Raw genomic sequence first — 19,623 nt, 5'->3', positions numbered from 1 at the left:
TTCCAATCCAGAAATCCAAAAGTGGTTCTTAAATTTTTATATAATCACATACTCATGAGCTGAAATTGCTATGTTTAATTCCTAGCTTGTCTGTTTCATATGGTTTCTTTTTTAATACAGAAACTTCCAAATAAGCTGACACAAGAGAAGGGTGAGTATCCTCAAGATACTGTAATCCAGTTCCACTTTGTGGTCTGGAAGTAGTTAACTATAAAACATGGAGTGCTAGTATTATCTGACTTGACTCCTAGAGCAAAACAAAAAAGTTCTTATGAGAACTTTGTTATTACTAGAGAAGGCCCATTGTAATATCTGCTATATCAGTTCAGATCTCACATAGAACTAGTTACCTACCACTTGTTACATTCAGACAAAGCAACTGAATTAAAACCGTCAGAAGGTAGGTCAAGGCCTTTCCACTCCTTTTTTAATTGCCTGTGTACTGAGCCTTTGGAAAAGGACTTTTGGGAAATGGATCCCACTGCTGGGTCATGCTGGGTCCCATTCTCTATACAATCTGTTGCATCCAGCCCAAATACAGCACTTAAGCTAAAGAGCTCAAATTTTGCTTTCCACAAGAGTTGCATGATGAGAACTTTATTTCCCCTGTGTCTGCAGTGAGAAAACACAAAAGAGATGGAGGACATCATCCTGTATTCAAGTGAACACTCCTGGCAATTTTTTTGTTTTGTGATATTCACCCAGCTCTAATAAGCGAGGTTTCTCTCATTCAGCCACATGCCTGACAGTATGATCTTTTAAAAGAGGTCTGGGAAGTGGATTGTTATTAGGGTCTTGAAGATTGTTTGCCGGTATTTAAGGATCAGCAGTGCCATGTTCTCATTAAAGTGCAAGGACATCCAGTGTATTTACTTCTTATTCAGAACTCCTCTGAGCTGTTGGGTGTAGTTTTCAATGACTTCAAGTGTCCATCCAGCCAATGCCATATTTAAGAGGGAAAGAACACTCTTCTCTTATGTACAGCTGACTCAGCTACAGAGTTAAACAAGCAAATATTAAAAAGGCAAACTTAAGTGATGATCTTGCCAAGTTAAACACTTTGAACTTGGTTGGTTTCATGAAAGAGTTAAGCACATGCTTAACTTTCTCTTATTACAATGATAGGGTTTAAAAGTAGCTGGATCTTAGCTGGATTGCTCACAATTTACTATGAAAACATACTTTAAAGGATGCCTTTATTATGTGAAGATTTGAGAGGGTAACAGTATTAGTTTCAACAAAAAAGCAGATAGTTTTGTGACAATCAGATAGTTGATTTATTGTGGCACAAGTTTTCATGAATTTGAGCCAGATTCCAGATTTCTTGAATGTGTAACTAACTGGGCTCTGGTTCACAAAAGCTTATGCCAAATAACTTCATCTTTAAAATTGCTGCAAGACTGTGCTGTGCTTACTATGAAAAATAATCTCTGTAGCAATATATTAAGTTTACTATTATAATAGGACCCATTCACACAGGCATGTACATCACTTGATTAATCTGAGAATATTCACATGCATACAGTAATGTGTGAACTGACTCCAGTGGAATGCACTGTATCTGAGGTGAACACCTGCTTAAAGTCCCATCTGTGTTGTTAGACCTGTGATAACACATTCACACACACAGATCTTCACCATGTTGCTGCAGTCATCAAACAATGAGCATGAATGTGTGAAACAGTCATGAGTTCCTCTTCTAAACTTCATTACAGTTTTTGATGAACAAGGCATGGGAGGAAAGTGGAGAAACTGAACTGAGAGCTGCTGCTTCCCTGTATTATCAACCTTGAAAAATATTAAAGCTCTACATGGGGGGACAGGGGCTGCTTCCTCTAAGTGGGACCAGTTCACACATGAGTTCATTTCTATTCACTTGATTACTCATCTCTTAATGGCTCACAACTGAATGCTAATTCTGTCCTTTTCGATGTCTGGTTTCGGACGTGATAGCCAAATTCTGCCTGTGGCTCCTCCACGCATGCAATTTCCAGAGTAATAGTCATGTTAGCCCTTTGCTTATTTATATATTTCATAAAATTTATATACTGCTTGATTGTAAAAAAAATCAAAGCAGTAGCAAGAATCACTGTGGCACCTTAAAAACAAACGGTGCTGAAGGCAGCCCTGTTTAGGGAAGCTTTTAATGTTTGATGTATCATAGCATTTTAATATTCTTTTGGAAGCTGCCCAGAGTGGCTGGGGAAACCTTTATAAATAATAAATTATTATTATTATTATTATTATTATTATTATGGTATAAGATTATGTGGTACTGAAGTCCACTTTATCAAATGCTTGAACCACTATCCACTGCTGGAAGATAATATCTAATATTAGCTGAAATAGATATGGTGTGGGATCCAATGCACTCCCTCCATTAGCATAAGGATATCCCTCCTTCCCTGTGCACACCCCTCACCCTTCCAAAACCTCTGAAGGGTTTAGGAAAACCCCAGAACAGATTTAGGGTGTGGGTTGTATACAAGGAGAGGAAGTTCCAATGGCACAGCCCACAGTCCTTGCACTGATGGAACAAATTCATTGAAATAGATACATGGCAACAGAAACAGGGAAAGGCTGTTAAAAAGTGAGTCCAAGAAGTCGGTCCAATAGGCCCTATCATGCAAAGCATGACAGAATAGACTTGTACTTGCTGATAAAGCCTATTTAACCTGTTTCAGGCTAGAGCAGGCATCCCCAACCTGCAGCCCTCCACATGTTTTGGTCTACAACTCCCATGATCCCTAGTTAACAGGACCAGTGGTCAGGGATGATGGGAATTATAGTCCAAAACATCTGGAGGGCCGAAGGTTGGGGATGCCTGGGCTAGAGCCTTCCTGCTCTTGTATACCTACAGCAGGACTGGGGAACCTGAGTGCCAACTCATTCTAGTTTTGTCCCCATCCTCCCTGCTGAATTCCACCAGAGGCAACCCTGAGGAGACTGATAGGCAGTCCAGGATGCCAAGGACTGAATGTTGGGCTCCTCCAATTCCCATCATCATTGTCCATGGCTTTTGGGGTTGATAGGACCCACGCTGCAGGTTCCCCAGAACAGTGGCAGCCCTCCATTGCAGTGGGCAAGGACATTAAGTACTTGTGAGGGCCTCTCCTTCACACATTCAAGCCCTCACCAGATGTTCAGCAGCTGATCAACACATGAGCTAGTGCAAGGACCCCTTCCAGCGACAGGGCCTGCTGCAGATCAGTATCTTTGCATTCAGTTCACTGCTTGTCCAGAGGATGCTTCCCCTACATTGTCTGAGGAGCATTTTAGACCCCCATCTCCTTCTCCTGCCCAGGCTGACCTGCCTACCCCACCCCACCATGGGTGCAGCCAGGATTTATTTTGGGGGGAGCAGAACCGAGTTATCTGTGACACATTTGGTCAGTTAGTTAAGTTAGTTAAGTATTTTTATTTATTTACGTGATTTGGGGGTCAGCTGTCCCCCTGCCCCCCCTGGCTATGCCCCTGCCCATGCACCCCACCTTCCCCTGGAAGCATAGGGGCCAACTCCTAGGGGCCAAGGGGCCTTCACCCCCCTAAAATATTTGAAGGAGTTAGGCTCCCCAAAGTGGATGGACATTCAAATGTTGTGTGTGCACTGAGTCATGTGATCGATTATGCGGGGCAGGGCTTACCTGGGCTCCCACAATATTTTTTCAAGTCGGCTGGAAGCATCTTGAATCAGCTCTCCCAAGCAGCCTCACAGCCCGGCCCTGGTTGTTAATTGCTGGTCGTGCCCCACCCCGCCCCCCCCAGCGGGCCTTTATTGAAAGGCGCTGGTTCTGCAGCGGAGCAGGCGGGCGGGGGGGGGGGGAGCAGGGCGCCGCCCGGGCACCTAGGGCGCCCCAGGATGGGAGGCTGCCCAGCGGCGGCGAGGCGAGGCGAGCCTTGGCGCGGGAGGCCCTGCCAAACGTTTCAACCCTGAATAGTCCCGGCTTGGCAGATAATTCAGAAACTATTTGTATGAGCTATTTATCAAATTATTAACTGCACAGATGTTGTTTGGCTGAAGAGCAGCTGAACCTTCTCGCTGCCAGCCGCGGAGACAAAGGTCTGGAGGAATAATTGAAGATGTGCATGGAATATTAAATTAATTTTCTGCTCTTAATTCTTATGCTAATCCTGACCTCTCCTAGAGCCTATCAATTACCCTACACAGAGGAAGAAGAAAGAAGGGAAAACAGTTTCTTCTCGCGTCGTCTTCTCCTCCTCCCTTTTTTTTCTGAAGGGAAATATTTGCAATGAAGCCAGAAGCAAAGACTGGGATTGTTTAATTGAAGCGCCGCGTTGCAATTACGTGGTGTGGGAAGCAAGGTTTACTCAGTAGTCTAAAGGCGGCGGCGGGGATCTGGGGAGAAGGGAGGAGAGCGAAGGCGAGAATCTTCTGAAATAGCGACGCATCTGCGAGGACTATTTTTTTAATAAAGGAGGGGGGCACTCTTAGTGCTGGGATAAAGGAAACCGGGCTGGTATCTCGCATCCTTAAACAGAAAATACAAGCTTTTGGGTAACCACCGGGTTTTTTGTGTATGTCTGAATGACAAAGACGCGTGTATTTGCTTTTACTGAAGGGGAAAAATCCCAAACCCCAAAAGAGTTCGTTGTCGACCTCCTTCTGAAGCCACACAGCTGAGCGAAGGAGGACGCCTCTTGCACAGCTCCAGCTCCTTGCGGAGGAGAACTTCCTGCTGAAGCAAACCAGTTTTTTGCATTCGAGTTGTTAGCCAAGGACGGCTGCGTATTCCGGGCCTTTGGGCGTCTCTCCCTTTCGCGTCCCTTTTCTCACTGCGCTTATTCCACAAAGGGCGATGGCAGGAGGCGGCAATGGAGTGCGCCGGAAAGGTTTCCGTCCCGCCGGCCCCCACCGGCCCGCGAATATTTGCTTGGCCCTTTTTCAAAAGAAGAAAAACAAAGCAGACCTCTTACATGTTGTGATGTCATGACAGGCGGGATTAAATCAAATTGTCTTTGGGAAAGGGCTATTTTTCTAATAAGCAAAGGGGAAGGGGAGAGAAATAGAGCGGGGAGGGCGCTGTTTAGGTGAAGGGCGCTGCCCCACCCGGCGCGCTCGGCAGCAGCATTTCTTCAGCAAAAGGCTCCTGCCCCCCCCCCCGCTTTCGTCGCTTTTTCTATTAAGAGGTAAATAAATAGGAGCAAAGAAGCGCGATCCGTCTAGTCCCTCCTCCCCCCCCCCCCGGGGGGCGACCTTTGCGGGACCTCGGCGGCGCAAAGGCGGTCTCTGGCGCGCCTGGGCTGGGGCTCCTGCGCTGCGCTGCCTTTCCAGCCCCCCTCCTCCTCCTCCGGCCCCCGCTCTAGCACAATATCAATTAATCATGCGGCAGGCAAACAAGGAGATTTATTCCACTACAAATAGCCTCAAAGAGAGCTGCTGAATGGAGGTGATTAGCATGAGAAAAGCGGAGCAAAACTCCACAGTTCAACAGCTAAAGAGCAATTTGATGGGGCTGGGATGGGGAAATTACTTGATTAGCGTCTGTTGGAAAAGGATCGCGCTGAAAGAGGCCCGCAGTCGCGAAGCCGGGGAGGCGCGGACCAAAACGCTGCGGCCGAGGAAAGCGAGGCAGCGAGAGCCCTGCGTGCTCCTCGGGGCAGGCCTTTCTGCTGCTTGCCGGCTTTTTCGTCCGCACCTGGTCCGTCCTGAGCGTCCTAACAATATAAGCGCTGTAGAGTCGAATGGCAAGTTCTGTTTTTGGGTTTTTTATCGCTCCGTCTGGAGGAACCAGAAGTCACACGGAAGAAATGGCACCTTGTTCTGCTGGGAAGCCGGAGCCTGCGCGTCCTAAACGCTGACCTGAATTCTGGGTTTCAATGGGGCTTGCTCCCAAATAAGCGAGTGCGCGGGAGCAGTTCTAAATATCTGCGTTCATTTAAAAGGCAATTACTCCCAAGTAAGCGTATACAGTGTTGGACACGATCCTGGCAGAGTTAAACATCATTTAATGCACTTCATTTCAACGGGAGAGATTTAAGCACTTGCTTAAATCGCGCGGGTGCAGAAGGCAGCAAACCTAGAAAGGACAACAGCGTCAATTCAACAGAGGATTTCATTCCTCTCACCTGGAAGCGGCCCCGTTGGATACGGTGTGATCTTCTAACGAGCAAATATGCATAAGATTGCGTTGTAAGGCTGCTATATATGTATACTTGAGTAAACATGGACTGGACTGCAGTTTTGGCTTTACCGTGTCCTTTAGCGTAGCCAATGAGACAATGGCGGCATTGAATCCACACACTTCAGGTCGATAGGGTGGGATAAAAGTTAATTCGACGTTGCCACCAACCTCTCTCTTTTTATTAGCTGTAAGAATCACACGCCACTTTTCCTGGAATTAGATGGGGACCGGTTTTCCGATGCCTCCTTCCTAAACCGCTGCATAGTATGTGCCAAGAGCACGTCAGGCGCTGCAGTCCTGAGAAAAAAGAGCAGAACAGTGGAGCCAAGTCATCTATCCCAAAAGGGAGGCGGAAGGTTCTGTTTCTTTGGAAACAGAAGTGGGTACCTGGAGTCCAGAGAGGGAGAGAGGGAGAGAAAGAGAGAGAGCGAAACCAAAAGTTTGAGCGATGCAAAAGAGAGCAGTAGGCATGTTACGGTACTAAATATGCTGGGTTTCTCTTATATGCGGAGAATATCGCTTTCTCTCTGTGCAGAGAATCACATCATTATAGAAGGGACGTTGCCTCTACACTGGAGATCCCACAAGATCTGCAGGGAAGGAAGCATGCAGCTGCAGCTTCGCTCACAGGCGGCGCTATAGCGTCTGCTTTCAAGTCTCCAGCGATGGAGAAGCCAGCCACCACCAGAGGCTGTCTCTTCCAGTGGCCAGCAGCTGTTGCCGTTAGAAGGTTCCTCACTGTGTTTTGGCTGAGCACTTCTTCCCTGCCGCTTCTATCCGTTTCTGGAGCAAACAGGGAACAAGTCTGCTCCTTTTCTGTATTGCACCCCTTTACATGAAGATAATTTGATTTATTTCGTATATCTTTCTAGGTAACATATATGAAATGTGACTTCTTACTGGCTGCATCTTAATCAAATCAAACTATTTGAATGATTGATTTAATCAAACTATTCTGGATTATAAGGGATGCGTTTCACAAGCACCTGTATCCGAAATCTTGAAATCCAACCAGATATGTCATCTGGGCGCAGAATGTCCGCAGCATCAAAGCATATCCTATGGATTTCAGTGGAAACTAGTTCCAGGTCCTAGCCTGCTCATCATGTAGGCATGCTTTCAACGATAAGGGCTGCAGCAGAGCCAAAGATAATGATTTTGGATGTGCATTTTAAACTACTGCTTGGCAAAGCCAATGGAAATGGGCAAAACCACCCAAACTTTGGCAATAGCAAGTGTTTCCCGATTCAGCCAGAGCAGCGACCTGCTTCTGCAGTGTCTCTCATGCTGGGTCTCTCCTGTGTTTTGCTTTTGGAGTTTAGCGACATAGGACCCTGTGCAAAGGCGCCCAGTCTAGCTTTCTACCTGATGTGTTACATTTCAACGCGCGGAGAGGATCCCATTGGGCGGAGCATTGGGAAATCTTCAAATATTCCATTCTCCATTAGAATTCGGAAACGCGACTTTTAAAAACTCCTAGAATAATGGAAGTGCAATCCTTTTCAGGCCTTTCCTGAAAAATACTCCCACTGAGCAGAGTGGGATATTTCCTGATAAACATACATAACGTCGGACTGCGTGGCTGAAATCCAAAATAGGCATAGTTAGAAGTAGATCTATGAAAAGCAGATTGCTTCAAAAGCAAGTGACAACTTGCATATGTGAATAAGTTATCACAGACCTAATAATACAGCCATAAAGTGCGTAGCTCTCCCAGTCAGCTCAAACTGGGTGCTTTTCAACTGGAACCAATTTACATATTCAACTGGAAGTCATCCCGTGTGCAGAGAAAATAAGATAATCAGGTCACGTGGGAGCCGGCTCTTTATCCCATGTTAACAGGTATCGGATCTGTTGATTTCGCTTTCAGGAAGATCGAAGAAAAAAACGTTTCTTTACATTATAGTTTTGCAGAAGCTCGCTCTGCTTTTCTTAGAGACACAGGTGTAACCCGGTCGTGGGTGGTAGTAAAGAGGCGACGTCTGGCCTCTGTAAAGACGCCTATTGTAGTCATCGCAAAGCCTGAGCACGTTGCAAAGGATCTTAGAGGTCCTTATGCGGGGGAAAGCTGTGAATGGAATAAATGGCTCATCACCTGCCATGAACAGCTATCTCGAAAAACAAAATCAACATCTCAAGTCGTCCACAAACCTCAGTGGTAATTCGGCATTTCCTTTTCCTTTAGATTGTTTCAGTGCTACAAGGATCGCCTTTGTTCTTCCAGGAGGCTTAAAGAAGCGCGGTCTTTGGTCAAAGAACGGAATGATCTCGCGCTTCTGTCTGTGAAGAATTCTGGCTCTCAACCTGGCTTTTCAAATTAAAGCAAGGAACACGATGCGGCTTACAGAACTGTCTCCAGAGAAATAAGAACTGCCCTTCAGCGGGGGTATCTGCTTCCTGCCGACCCAGACCATAAAAATATATGTTTCCCCATCTTGAAGAGATTGGTGTCACTTAGCGGCGAGAGAAACAAACCTAAAAAGTCCTGAAGACTCCGGTTAGCATCTCCGCTCGTCAATAAACTCACCTTCGGAAGGGCCTTATTCTCTCAGCCTCCGTCCTCCATCTGCAACATCTGCAACATGGAGGGAATTACCCTAATGTACCTTTGCTACATACGTAGCTATATTATAGGAATTACAAGAAGATAACGCCTTGGACCGTAAGATCTATAGCCGGGAGCCGGAGAAGTTATAAGAGACCGGAAACCTACGCTCGTGATTTAGCCTTAGGCTACCGTCCTTCGTATAATTTACTTAGGAGTAAGGCCTCGCCTGTTAAGTTCAATGGGACCGTTCCGAGCAAACAATGCACAAACAGTATAAAGGGTTCAGCTTGCCTTTGCTCACTTTCCATGTGCTGAGTTTTGTTTTTTTAAAAATATTTTTTTTTATTTATTTTCAGAAGCGGAGTTAGGGTTAGGAGTTCTGATCACACACTTTCTTGATCTGAAACAGATCCATTTGGGAAGAGCTGGTGTCCTGGGCAGGCACGTGCTGACGTTACGTGACTTTGTCCACTGCAGACAGATGAGCTCGGGTGGGAGACGGCCTCGGCCATTCCTGAGTGGGCTCTGCGCGAAGCCCCGAGAGCCGGTGTGGCGCAGGGCAGAAGGTCTTTCAGACCCATAGGAGCCAACTCCTCAGGGCCGAGGGGGCTTCGTGGCCCAAATAAAACATTTTGACGGGCATTGCCATTCAAATGTCGTGCGTGCACCGCGTCATGTGATCGATTGTGTGGGGCGGGGCTTACCTGCCCCCCGCAATATTCTTGGCCCCCCTGCTCGGACCAACTGGCTCCGGCGGTTCTGGGTTCTCACTCAGCAAGGCGCGTGCGTCCTTAAGGCAGAGAGGAACGCTGTGCGCGGGTGCGGACTTAGCGCAAGCCTCGGCCCCGAGTCGCCTAGGTTCAAAACCTCACTCAGCCACGGAGTCATTGTCTTGGAGCCTAAACCACCTAAGGGGGTTGTACTAGGATAAAGAATATATATTAGTTCTACGTGGTTGTTTTGCTGTGCCATTGTATTGTTTTTGTTTCTTTAAAGTAAAATTTATCACTAGGTTTAATATCTGAAAACAACAACACCCTGTTAATATGTCCAGCCTTCAAAATGGTGTTTGGGTACATATAATGATAAAAGCAGTAATATCATAATAATATTTAATGTCAATAATTTATAAGCATTGTAAAATGTAGTCTTCGGTAAATTATTCGAAAACACAAAGCTGATGAAAAGTAGTTGCTTCAAGAACTGAGAAACCGAGTTAACTACCCATCCGCGGGATAGAATTTTTAGCGGGCCCGATCCTGGCTGAAGTTCTCCTGCGCGTGACCCACTGCAGTGAGTGGGACTTGCACAGGAGCAGGAAATGGCATTTCGTGTTGAGCGCGAAATATGGGGAATTGTGCACGACTTTTGTTTTGCTGCGTCTCAAATTACGCTGAGGCTGTATCCCGATACTTCAGCGTTGGATCGGACCCACAGCATTTTCTACGCGTTTCCGTATTTGTACTGGAACCCACCGCAAGCGCGGAGGATGAGAGTGGAGACGCCCATCTTGTCCACAACTGGTTCCCTCAGGCACGTGTTGACTCCGGACATTTCCGCAGTTCACACGGTTCCTTAGGCGGAAAAGCTTCATGTATTATGGGAGACCGTGCACTCCAGAGGACCAGCTTCACACCAAAGGTGTAAAACAGAATACCCTAAAATAGTTAATGACACGTTTTACTTGTTTTTAACTTTTATTGTAAGCCGCCTTGGGCAGCGTATAACTACCATAAATAAAGATAAGTAAATACCGCTCTTCATCAAATCACAGCTGTTTACAAACTACGGGGAAAGCAAGGCTGTGGTCCTCAACACACTTATTGTGGAGTAAGCTCCACACGTGAATGGGCTCGCACTGCAAATCAGATATCACCATTCATCGCAATAGCTATGGGGCTCTCCGGCTTGGGCACTGATGAAGGGAAAGTAGGAAAATCATGTGGTTTTCTGCAAAGAGAGTTGATTATTTTAGTGGTGGCGGGTTGAAGTGCAAGAAGACAACTAGTCTAAGATGGACCAGCGAGATGGTTCCAAACAAAGGAGGAGAGCGGGAGTTAACAGGTAGGGCTGGTGGCGCCACTTTTTCGTGATTTCTCAAATGCCTTGTCTCCATGGTCACATCCTGTAAGCGAGAGGTTTTCAACCTTTTTGAGTCCACGGCTCCCTTGACCCAAGTACATTCTTTCTTTAGCTCCCCTGTGGGGCTCAGGAGCCCAGTTATGTCCCCCCTTGCCTGCAGAGCTGGCAGCCTCTCACCCTTTTTCGAGGGAGGGAAGGAAAGAGGGGCAGAGAGGCCAGTGTTGCCCACGGCACCCCTGACCATCATTCAAGGCACCCCAGGGTGCCAAGGCACACTGGTTGAAAACCACTGCTGTAAGCCATCAATCTTCCTTTCTCAGGCTGTCCATTCATCGTACTTCCTTTATGCTTTTGTTGTAGCTGGAAAACTTTTCATTAAAAGCTATATTTTAGAAATGCACTTCTTTTACTAATTCGACAATTGGGTGATCAAGGGGCGGTTAATTTGTGCTTTGTGAACTCTTCAGCCTTGGTCCTAGCCCGCAGATTCTTAACCTCTCCCTTTAATAGCCAGTGACGACGGTGCTGCTTGGAAGCTGCTCGAACTCAGGTTGAAAGGAAGAAACGTGCTAAGAGGAAGGCACGCTCACCACCATCAACTCTCGCCCAGAAACCTATGTTCCCACTGTGGAAGGACGTGTGGATCCAGAACTGGCCTCCACAGTCTCTTACGGACGCACTGTTAAGTCTGTCTTTGCGGAAGACACTCTTACTAGGCTACGAGTGACTGCCAAAGAAGAAGACGCTTGGTAGGAACAGGCCTGCTGCAGGTGGCGAAGAGAGTTGAAAGGAAGAAAGACAGGGAGGAAGGGAAAGTCAATCCAGTTTCTCTCTGGATAGTTTAGATTTATTCCCATCCAAGCTGAGTTGCGACTGCTTCCAAACGCAAGCTTGGGGAAGAGGTAGCAGAAATAAAGTACTTACAGATTTTCGCCTTTGGTTAGACAGTTGTTAATTAACCGGGGCGGGGGGTTAAACAACTGCGATCCTGAACATAAGTGCAGCACAATCCTGTGCATGCTTACACAAAAGCAAGTCCTCTTGGACTCAGTTGGATTCAAGTGCGCATGGAATAGTAGTTTTTCTAAGAAATAAGTCTAACTGATTTAAAAATCCTTATTTTTGGCTGGGTCCAGCCCAGTGGATGTAAGAAACGTGCGTGATCAAATCCAAGTACTCCGAAGGCTGTAATCTCAAACCTGCCAATTAAGAAATAGATTTCATTCCATGGGTTTTTCTTATGTTCAGGGCAAAAACAGCAAAGGGTCTTTTGGCCCCTGGAAACCTAAGCAAAGCATTTCGTGGGATCGCCTTCGAGGTGCCACAAGGCTGTTGTTCTGCTGAAACAGCGTCGCCCAGAGGAGCCAATTCCAACGGGGCCGAGGTCCCTTCGGCCCCCCAGTAAAATATTTGGGGGGTCCCCCATCGCTGATGGGCAGCGGCATTCCAATGGTGTGGGGGCGCCCCGCCATGGGATCGATGGTGCGGGGCTTCCCGTCCCCCCACATTTCCTTCCCCGGTGCCTCAGGAAGGGGCCTCCCACCCTCAGCGATGTCCTCGCTGCCCCTCGGGAAGCAACGTCGAAAGGGCCTGGATTTCGGGCTGCTCAGCCCAGGCCCGTTTCCTCAGCCGGATCGGGCCCCGGATGGGGGTCTCAGGCCAGCCCCCAGGCCAGCTCGCTCGGCGCCCCGCGCGCCTCTTGGCTCCCGCTCCTCGCCTTGGGAATCCGGGGCTGAGACCGAGACAAAGCGGGCGGCGAGCGAGAGGCGCCGCGGAGGAAGCTGCCCGGCCGCGCGGGGAGGGAAGGAGGCGAGGCGGGGAGCGCGCGGGGGCGGGAGGCGAGCTCCCCCCGCGCGGCCCGGGAGCCCGGCGCCCCCTCGCCGCCCGCCCGCCTTTCCGAGGCCCGCAGCCGGCGAGGGCGCCTTTGGAGAAGCCGGCAATTGGAGGCGGCTGGGTGTTATTTAGTGCAAGATGAAATCAAATGATCCTATTTCTGAAATGACAGTGTCGGCGAGGAGGAGAAGTGAGGACTCCGAGAGGGGTCATTGTCTCCTGGCGCTCTTGCCATTATCCCCAATCTGGGCCTGGGCGGCGGCACTCGGGCGCGGGCGCGCGCGCCTCTAATCGCGCAGCCGAGCGAGGCGCGGGCCTTGCCCCCTTCGGGAGTCCCGGCCTCCTCTCCCCTTCCGAGGCTCCTTCGCTCGGGCTCCTCCAGCCTCGGAGGCCGCTTCGCTCCCGAAAGGCGCCCCGCAGCCCCCGCTCCCGGATCCGCAGCTGCGCCTGGTCGGGAAGAAGCGCTTGCGAGGCGACGAGGTCTGCCCGGCAGCCGCCTTCAGGACGGTCTCATCCTGATATTGCTTAGCGGCCTTTCTTAAACCAGTACATAATTTGTGCTTCCGGGTTGGAGAAAGTTTAAGGTAGATTACTTTTATATTATTTGCTTCACACACTACTCCACCCTTTTTATTATCTTGCACTAGAAAATAAATGCTCCTATAGCCGACATCTCATTTATTTCGTTTTACTCTCCTGATAATGCAGCCCCCCTCCTCCGAAGAGGCACGCACAACACTCAGGTGAATTTATAAAGTGCAGTTAAATAATTCAATAATTCTAAATGTATTACAAGTAAACTATTAAAGTAACATTACTCGGGCCAGGGCTTTCGCAAGGAGAGATACTTGGCACATACTTTCACAGTGGTTATTTCTTTCACTTTTGCCTTCCTTTTTTTTGGGGGGGGGTTATATTTATTTACAACTTCAGTGACAATCCGGTTGCATCGTGGTCTGTAGACGCATCTTTTCCGGTTTGATTAGAATACAGTATAGATCAGACTGTTCTAATTATTTTCTCCTGCAGGCGGCACTTTAAAATCTGGACTATGGAGAGCAGCGGACCAAGGCGATTGGCGAGGAGCTGTCCACTATTTCAGCAACCCGTTAGTTTTTATTACTACGCTTACTTCGCAATTTTTTCCTAAAGCTGCTCATACATCCTGTCACTATACTTAACAGGGCGAATTACAGAATAATTGGGTTTTGTTTTGCTTTTAAAAAGTCTGAACTTTTGAGGACTTTCCTCTTCCTTGGGCAGAATTGCCCGTTTCTTTTCCCCCATGGAAACCACTTCATTGTAGTAGTTCCGGCAAACTTCGGAATATTTTGAGTGATCTGAATGTGCACGCATGTTTGGGAAAATATGCACAATGTTTCTCTTTATGAGTATATATGCTTGTGGATCGCGTGTGTATTTTACACTATTTATATTGCAGTGTTGATGCTCTTCCTCTTTGTTTGCAAATGTCCGAAAATCCTTACATCCAAATCTCGGTTTTTAAACGTAACACCGGTGACTGCTGACAGTTACGTTAGATGAAGGAGAGCATTAATCTGTGTCTGTGTCCTCCTTTTCGAAGTGTACAAAAAGGGACCACCAAAATTGTCGGAGTTCCCATGTGGTCAAGGGACCCTGCATTTCTGACATTCAGTGTAACATAATTGCTCTCTTCCAAGTAATATCAGGGTGTTTGGTTTGTGTTTTTTTAACCAAAACAAAACCCCTGATATACAATATATTCTTAATATCCTTAAGGGCGTTATGTGGGTGGGTACATAAATTCTCTGAATAAATTATGCTTTTCAAAATCCCAGTGATCAGTGTAATAAGTTGGTGAACTGTCTAAGCAGGGGAAGTCTTCCTGTGACAGCTCCGTTCAAACAAATGGGAGCTGCTTTTGGGTTTTACAGGTCATTAGTTCCATTGGGGGTTGTGCAGGAGACATTCCCGCCGGGTGATGGCCTTAGATTTACGTGCATATATTTTTGCGTCACTTCTGTCTATTTTCCTATTAGAATTCCACACCAGGATGCTAACAACTGAAAAGTAAAGGACTGCATCTAGTGGCACGATCCCACCACCGATTCGCCTTTCCTTTAAGGGCGCTGGGATGCCCCCCCCCCTTTTTATATCTCTTTAGGTTCAGGAATGGCAGCTTTCTGGTACAAGTGCAACGCTAATTGTTCTCTTGTCTCAGGTTTCATACCTTCTCCCCAATACTTGGAAGCAACCCCCCTCCTCTAACTTTAACGGAATTTACTTACAGTGCATAAGCACAAAGCCAGCTGGAATAAATTATTTTGTCCTCCTGAGCATCATTCGACAAAGAATTGCTTGTTGCTTATTGTTCTAGCTTTTTATTTTTTAATACCTGATCGCAAACAAAGGAACTTGAAATTAGTTTTTAATTGATTTTCACTGGGATTTTCGATACCAATAAAAGGGAAAGAAAGTGCAAACTGTGGAGTATGTGCGTAATGAAAATGTGGGTAATGCCTTTGCCCGCAGGATATTAATTTCTTAAACGCAGCTCTTCCAAATGGAGGCGAACTGCTCGCTCTCAGACCGATCCACAGCGCTGACCGCCTGCATTAAAAGCAGCACGTAGAAAATGGAAATATTGCTGCAATTGAAATAAGGCTTGGAGCTGAAGCACACGCTTATTTACATGGGAGCATATCGTCACACTAAATAAAATGGGCTTAAATTCCACGAAGTGGTTTAGGATTGGTACGTATCGGTTTACTCCCGAGGTGCTTTGTTTCACTGGATTGGCTGATTTCCTTATTCCTTCTTATTGTCCTGCCAATGTGCGCGGCGCTTTTAACAGGGCTTAAGTCGCCGTCATGGTATTACTATGCTTAAAAAAAAGAAGCAGCAGTCCAGAGAGAAGCAAACAAACCAATACAGAGAAACTCCAAAAAGCAAAGGAGACCTACCTGAATCCACTAACACCTGAACGAGTAACCTCAGCCTAGCAAAGTGGATTTTAAGGTGTGATGGAGATGGGGAGACGGAGAGATCTGGCACTCTAAGCGATTTAGTCACCCGTTTAACAGAAACCCAGCACTATCAACGGACTAAAGGCTCGCTTTCACTCCCCGCCCTCCCCAGTAAACATAATTTTGACAGGAAGGATTAAACCGTGAGCCTTTTTCCGTGTCCAATAGTGCCTGAAAAGCATGGGCACCAAAGCGGGAAGAGATGGGAATCGGCTTTACCTGCGGAAGGCAAAGGCTGCAAATTTAACTTTCCACGTTTCTGCTCCCGGAGCAGCTTTCTTCCGCTTTTAAAGAAAATGTATATTTACTGACATATTTAAGAAAAGGAGAAAGGAAAAGGAATTAACAACGATTCACTGGAGTACGCATGCACTCGTTAATATACAGATACGAGGTCTGTATAGGAAAGATCTCCGCAGAAAGTCAGCCAGAGATTGACCTGATATTGGAGACCACACCGGCGATCTCTTTGGGAACAGGATAGCGGCCCTCTAGGGCGACCCCGGCGGGAGCGGAGACCGGGACGGAGAGGGAGGGGGCAAAAGTCCATGTCCCCTCTCCGGGGACAATCTCCGCCGGTGACAGCATGCAAAAAGAGGGAGAGGCCGCGTACCTACCTCTCTTGTGGAGTCTTTGGCTTAACTCCCTAGTCCAAAGAGAACCAGAGAGCTCGCGTTTGCGCATGACCACCCGCTGTTATCTTTGCCTCTCCGCCCTCTCAAGTCTGCCGAAAGTTAGATTGTAAGCTGCTGGGAGCAGGGACCTGTCTTCTCTCCACATATTACACCGCAAAAGGCCCAGCCGTGAAACAAAAACAGCAACAATAAATATTTGAAATAGCTCATCCTTCCCCACAACCAATCGTAATCTTGAACCTCTTCTCTCCTCTTCACAGACGCAGACACGTACTTCGGAACTCTTCTAGGGGTCCTGGCGCTGCTGTCCAGGGATGTTCAGGGGCTGGATGTCTCAGTGCAACCCTTGGGTGGAAAACTCGGAGATGCGCAGAAGAGACTTCTTAAGAACTGAATCCTTTACAACTAGTAAATTAGGGATCCTCTTTTTGCCACTTTCCTCACAGGCGCCTTTGAATTTGTTGATATTTTTGTGGGGGCAGGGGAACACCACCACAAACTCTATCCAGTGTATGGATTTGTATAAATGTTTCAATTATAGCCCTAGTAACAATAACAATACTAGACATTTATTTAGAGCTCTTGTGTAAGTCCAAAACAGTTCACACATATTATTCCAGAGGTCCTTGAACAACTTTGACATGTAAATGGGATGTTATCCCATATTGCAGATACGTCTGCGTTTGGAGAAAGTGGTGGTGCAAAGCTTGAAGCTGATACTTAGTTTGTTCATTTCCTTTTAAAAACTGAATTAATATTTAAGTAATCTTTCCTCTATTAAAATTGCAGAAACAGTGTACAACACTTCCTATAATGCCTGTTTGGAATTTGATGTGAACAAGGTTCACCAGAGGAGGGTTGTTGGAGAATAGGCTGTGCAGGCAACAGCAACCCTTTCCTTGGGATTGTAATGACTGCAGGACATCCATGGCAAGTCTGGACACAGTGAAACACCCAAACAAAATTGTGCAGTCGTTAAATGTAGTGAGCAACATATCTAAAAACAGTCAAGAACCAATCCCATTTCAGCCATGCACTCATTAGGCCTCCTTAGGCAATTCTGTACCCTCTTCTGAGTCCCACCCATTAGGAGGATTGCTATGAGACCAGCCTATTGCTTAAAACTTGAAATGCACCTCTATAAAAATGAAAAATATTAATAATTTCTTATATATCTTCTTCCTATTCCTACTGCACTAGTGTTAGATTAGAATTTTGGAAAGCTTACTTTCAATTCAAAAGAGGGAGGCATTAATGATGTTTATTCAACAATATTCAGTTGGGCTCTTCCAACCTGTAAGCAAGTCTCCAAGTTTGTTCTTGGAAAGTATCATTTATCTTGCAGACTAACACATGCCAATTAAAGTTACGGGTAGGTAGGTGAAAATGAACAGCCAAAAATAAGCATTCAAATGTCCCAGTGATATTTTAGGGAGAATCAAAACATCTGCTGAATTTAGGCTGAAGATTTCAATCCTTTTATCTTTTTTTGTAATGCAGTCTGCTTATGAAGGTGGCCATACTCTTTCTCAGTGATTCACTTCCACCTCTAATGCACACCCAGTCATAGGTACCACTTGTAGTAGCTGCGGACTGTTGTGCTCTATTATCCCTTATCTCTCCACGGACAGCCATCCAGTACTTCCAGGATGTTCCCCACTTGTTGCTTTGAAGGTCACAAAAGATACTGACAAGCAGCAACCAATGGGAAGCTAGTCGTTTCTATAGGGTTGCCACCTTTCCCCTTAATAAAGCTCAAGTGCTGTTCAAAAGTGCAGGCAGAAAAGAAACAGGTGCCGGTGTTCTCAGCATGGGGATGCAGTGACAGCAGAAGCTGTATCTCCTCTGTCAATCAAGTAGCTTTCAAAAGATGCAGGATTGTTAACCCTATACTTACGTGATGCTGCCACAATTCACTCTACAACCAATGATATTCAGTAAAAGCTCTGTTTCCATATTGTCTCTGTTCCTGTCAAGTTACCAGACAGGCTGTCCATCTTCTATCTCAACTCAGATGTGACCAACACATTGGACGCACAAAGTGAGCAGCAGGCAATGGGCCTTCTACCATGACACTACCAATCCACCAGCCTTAGGATGGAAGGTCTGAATTTCTTTTTGCCTATTGCAAGCCATGAACACTGGAAAAGGTGACTGGTTAGGCCCCAAGAGCTCACAGTCCTTTTGACTCCCCTCATGGTAACTGCTGGCATGATAAATCTGAACTGAAACTCTCAAAAGGTGAAAAAATTGAATTAAATATGTGAGAAAGGAAACGAGCAGGATTTTTATTTTTATTTTAAACGAGGGAGGGAATGATCAACCAAGCAATAATGTTGCTGTGCAATGATACAATGATGCTCAAGGCGTGACAGCAGATTCACCAGTGAGGTGTTGCTGGAATCAAAAACATTGGTTAGGTGTTGCTGATTTTTAAGGTGAAAGAAAACACAGGTTTTTGGATGGAGGAAGACTTTACCTAAATAAAGTAGGAAATTGCTGGAGTGAGGTCATTACAGTGGTACCTCGGGTTAAGTACTTAATTCGTTCCGGAGGTCCATTCTTAACCTGAAACTGTTCTTAACCTGAAGCACCACTTTAGCTAATGGGGTCTCCTGCTGCTGCCGCACCGCTGGAGCACGATTTCTGTTCTCATCCTGAAGCAAAGTTCTTAACCCGAGGTACTATTTTGGGTTAGTGGAGTTTGTAACCTGAAGCGTATGTAACCTGAAGTGTATGTAACCCGAGGTACCACTGTAGTCCATTTGCCAGCCATTCCATGTTCTATGACTGGTAAGGATGTGTGTAGCTCCTTCCCAGCCCTTTCCCCTAGGAACCAGTAAAGGTAAAGGTACCCCTGCCCGAACGGGCCAGTCTTGACAGACTCTGGGGTTTGTGCGCCCATCTCACATCTATTGGCCGGGGGCCAGCGTTGTCCGGAGACACTTCCGGGTCACGTGGCCAGCGTGACAAAGCTGCATCTGGCGAGCCAGCGCAGCACACGGAACGCCGTTTACCTTCCCGCTGGTAAGCGGTACCTATTTATCTACTTGCACCCGGGGGTGCTTTCGAACTGCTAGGTTGGCAGGCGCTAGGAACCAGTAGTCAGTATCAAACCTGCCATTTCTTGTATGCTGAGCCAGTCAGGTTCCATTGACCTATAGTTTCATGTAGTGGGTCCAACAGCTAAGAAGGTGGTTTCTGCCCATGCTGTAGAGGGAAAGGTAGCCCATCTAGAAGAAAACTCTGATCCTAATCCTCCACTGCCCTGCAGGATATCTTCTGGAAAAGAAAAGGCTAAGGAGTAAAACCCTATACAAATCTGGAGTGGGACCTCCTTCCAGCAACTTCTGTAAGGTAAAGGTAAAGGGAGC

This window comes from Podarcis vaucheri (assembly GCF_965113315.1).
Source record: "Podarcis vaucheri genome assembly, chromosome: 8".
Taxonomy (NCBI): domain Eukaryota; kingdom Metazoa; phylum Chordata; class Lepidosauria; order Squamata; family Lacertidae; genus Podarcis; species Podarcis vaucheri.
The sequence above is the reverse complement of the archived record's forward strand: the minus strand, read 5'-3'. Positions refer to the sequence as shown.